We start from the raw sequence: 4,560 nt of genomic DNA, 5'->3' as shown, positions 1-4,560 counted from the left end.
AGAGGCAGAACACAGAACCTCTCTCTCTCTCTCTCTCACACACACACACACACACACACACACACACACACACACACACACACACTCACAAAGACACACACATGTTTTTGTTGTTATTGTTTTTGAGACAAAGTCTCTCTACACAGCCCGGGCTAATCTGGAACTCCCTGCATAGACCAGGCTATCCTGGAACTCACAGAGATCTACCTACCTCTGTTTTTCAAATGCTCAGATTAAAAATGTGCACTGGCAGATTTTTTTTAAAGTTTAAAAAACAAAACTTGTGAAGTTGATCAGAGTGGCATATGTTTTTAACCTCAGCACTCAGGAGGCAGAGACAGGTAGATCTCTGTCAAACCAGTTTGGGCATTGGTTACCCTTTAAGAATAATGAATTATTTGTTTAAAAGGCTTGCATTACTGAAGGGGAAGACTCAGCAGTAATAACAGTAACTCAGCATGGTACAGAAAAGTCAAAGCCAAGTCAGGTGATGGGAAGTAAAACAGAGCTGAGTTTTCTGGGTTTGTAAGTCCATCTGGGTTTGGGGAACACACCAAGCCCTATCTTGGCTGCTGGAGTTCAGTACCCTGGTTTAACCTCAGCCTTGAGTATCAGTATGTTCACATGCACACCCGTCTGTCTTTGCCACATTTCACGTGCTTTCCCTTAGCTTACCACCATCGAAAGCTTCCCACCCACCGTTTCCTCTCTGTTCCACACACCACCCCGGGAGGCAAGCCAGGAGACCCCAGACTCCTCATCCATTCCTTGCGTTATGGGGAAATCTCTGGAACAGAGAACTCGGGGTAGATACAATGAGTAACATCATACTTTTAATTTGTAAATTTATTCTTGAAGCTTGTATGTGGACTATTAGTAGAAGAATTTTTGAGTATGTATTTAAGTAATATTATGCTAGAGACAAGCTAAACCGTCACACTGAAACTTGCATATGGACAGTCATAGCTGCGTGATGTAAACAATGTAAAATATAAACAATCAACTGTCTGTGCATCAAGTGATGAGTTGATGAATGAACTGAGGTATATCCATACAACGGACTCATTCTCAGCCTTGGAGGTAATGATGAGGCTGGTGGTAAAGGTAATACAGGGGCTGGATGGATGGCTCAGTGATTAAGGGCTCTTGCTACCCTTGCAGAAGACCTGAGTTCAGTTCACAATCTCCACCTCAATGGCTAACAACCATGTATAACTCCAGCTCTAGAGGATCTGAAATCTTTTTCTGGCCTTGTGGACACACACACGCACACGTGCGTGTACACACACACGTGCACGAATGTGCACACACACATGTGCATGCTCACACAATGCACATGAACAATAAAGTAAATCTTTAAAAAATGTTAATGGCGCCGGGCAGTGGTGGTGCACGCCTTTAATCCCAGCACTTGGGAGGCAGAGGCAGGTGGATTTCTGAGTTCGAGGCCAGCCTGGTCTACAGAGTGAGTTCCAGGACAGCCAGGGCTACACAGAGAAACCCTGTCTCGAAAAGCCAAAAAAAAAAAAAAAAAAAGTTAATGGCATCATGGAAGAGGGTGATGTGACAATACAGCAGGATGTCACCCTACCTAAACAGCAAGTATCCAAAACAATCACCTTCAATTTCCACAGCTTAAGACAACATATGCAGCATCCTGGGGGATAGGGAGACTTGATGAAAAATATTTTGGGGAGTCTGGGCCTTTTTGCACACTATGGCCTCAACCCTTTATCCTACCTTTATTCCTGTTCTGGGCTGGCAGTCTCAGGGCAGCATCTCACATTCCTGGCATGACTTTCTGAAGGCAGAATAGGAAATAAGGACTTTGTCTTCCAAATAAAGATTTATGAGTTTACTGTAACTACCACTATGCCCAAACATGGACAGACAGATTGTGTGTTTTCACAGCATCAGAATTAATAGAATAACAATCAGTTCACAAGCTATGTCCGTTCCATAGACTTCAGTTTAGCAAGCCACCTTGAAATCCCTCAAGAGCTAGCTCTGGCAACCATTGCTTTGTTTGTTTTGTTTTGTTTTGTTTTGTTTTGTTTTGTGTTTTCTCCAAGTTCAATTACTAAAATTAACTCAGATCACACATTAGACTTCATGTAATTCACAAAGAACTAAAGGAGTACCTCAAAATAGTGTGCAACCAAATAGATCAGGACATAAATAAAAAAAGGTAGAAACACATGAAACCAAATGGAAAAATCTAACCTGAAAACTACAGTGACTGGGATGGAAATTTCCCTGGAGACATTCAACAGCAGACTTGAGCAAATGGACGAGATCTGTGGACACAGAGACAAGAAGATTGAAATTAGGCAGCCATACAGAAACTCATAACTGGTCAGAATGCTAAGAAAAACTGACAGTTTGGATGAGTGTACAACCCTAAATGAGATGTTTGCATTAGATCCTCCAAGGCTCAGGGAACGTCACAGAACAAGGGGTGGATAGGAGCAACTAGAGAGGAGCTCTGTGAAATGCCTTTGGACATGGCACAGCAATGAACACCATTTAACTCAGTGCAGCTATAGTTACCTGCACAAAACCAGTACAAAGCCAACAAGACCCATCCACATTCTAGCAGGTAGCATTGACTGGAATCAAGAAGAAGATGAGGAGGGGCAGGAGGAGGAGGTGAGGCAGGAGGAGGAGGAGGAGGGAGGAGGAGGAGGAAAAGAAGAGGAAGAAGAAGAGGTAAAGGAGGAGAAGAAAGACGGTGAAGGAAGACATTTTGGAAGGTGGGTGAGAGAGTTGGAGGTCGCCTCAATGATCAAGATACATTGTTGTGGTAGTTCAAATGAGAATGGCACCCATAGGTTCATATATTTGAATACCTAGACTACAACTAATGGAGTTGTTTGTGAAGGATTAGGGGGTGTGACCTTGTTGAAGGAGATGTGTTACAGGGAGAGAGTAGGCTTTGAGGTTCCATATTATTCCCAGTTAGTATATACTTGTTCTTCTCTCTGTGTATTCTCTCTCTCTCTCTCTCTCTCTCTCTCTCTCTCTCTCTCTCTCTCTCTCTCTCTCTCTGCTTTGTGATTGTTGTCTCAGCCTGTAAGCTCTCAGACACTGCTCTGGCACCATACTGCTATGCATCCCACCATGTTGGTTATGAATTCTAATCCTCTGGATCTATGAGCTCTCAAATTAAATGCTTTCTTTTATAAATTGCTTTGGTCATGGTGTTTTGTCACAACCATAGAGAATTAATGATGGCAATTGTGGAATAATCAGAGAATAAGTAAGAGTTACTAGGGGGGTGAGCAAAGAAAATCAATATTATGCATTATGAGAATTCCAGAAAGAGAAGAGGAAGAGAAAGAAAGATTAGGAGAAATAATAACAGGAAACTTTCCAAATGAATGAAATTAATCTACAAACCTGAAAAAAATTCAACAGACTCCCAATAACATGTGTTTCACCTAGACTATCATAGGAGATACATGGATGGCAAGTAAACATGTGAGATGTCCAACAGCATATGTAGTTGGGGCATCTCCACTTACATAACAGTGAGATTCCCACCAAGCACCTATGAGAATGACTGAAATACAAAAAGCCAATGACACCTAGTGCTGACAATCATGTGGACCACACTGCTGCCGGGCATGCAAACTGGTAGGTATCTTAGAAAACAGAAGGAACAATTTTTAATAAAGCTAAGCACAGTCTTAGCATGTCTTAGTTAGGGTTTCTATTGCTGTGATGTTACACCATGGCCAAAAGCAACTTGGGGAGCAAAGAATTTATTTCGTCTTATAACTCTCCATCATTGGAGGAACTCCATACCATTCCATGTCAGGACTGAAAAAGGTGATCTTGGAACTCACACAGTCGTCAGTCCAAGATTGGTATGTACTGTCTGCCTTCATATTTATTTTAAATCTGAGAAACAAATCTCTCTCATGTCACTGCTGTTTGAAGGGTTATAGTAAAATCACATACTGAGTAAGGATGTTTAGGTCAGTAAGGGACCATACATATGAGGTCCCTTAAGCTTATATGGAGCTGAAAGAGTTCTGTCCCCTCAGGATGGCACAGCTGTTGTAATTACCACTCTCATGTCATGCTTCCATGCTCAGCCTGCTCAGCCTGCTGCTGGTGTAAACTATTTTAAAGGTGCAATTATCTACAGTGGTTAATATTAATACAAAATAACTACTACTGGCTTATGCATTTATTGAACTGTACCTTGTATCATTTTGAAGTATATACCTACTTATAAAAACAAACAAGCAAGCAAGCAAACTCACTGTAAAACAGTATGCTGTGGTAGCAGATAGCAACCTCTTACATCTTGTGCTTCTTTTAACTTCCTGTTTGTGCCAAGAAGTCATGTCAAGTGACTTGCCTATACCATGTCTACATTCTGGTATTCACATGACAAGGTCATGATATGTGTTTCATAATATGTGCAGTGGTTTGAATAAGAATGTCCCCCATAGCCGGGCGTGGTGGCGCATGCCTTTAATCCCAGCACTTGGGAGGCAGAGGCAGGTGGATTTCTGAGTTCGAGGCCAGCCTGGTCTACAGAGTGAGTTC

This window comes from Mus pahari, chromosome 6 (genome assembly GCF_900095145.1).
Source record: "Mus pahari chromosome 6, PAHARI_EIJ_v1.1, whole genome shotgun sequence".
NCBI classification, from domain to species: domain Eukaryota; kingdom Metazoa; phylum Chordata; class Mammalia; order Rodentia; family Muridae; genus Mus; species Mus pahari.
Note: the sequence above shows the minus strand (reverse complement) of the source record.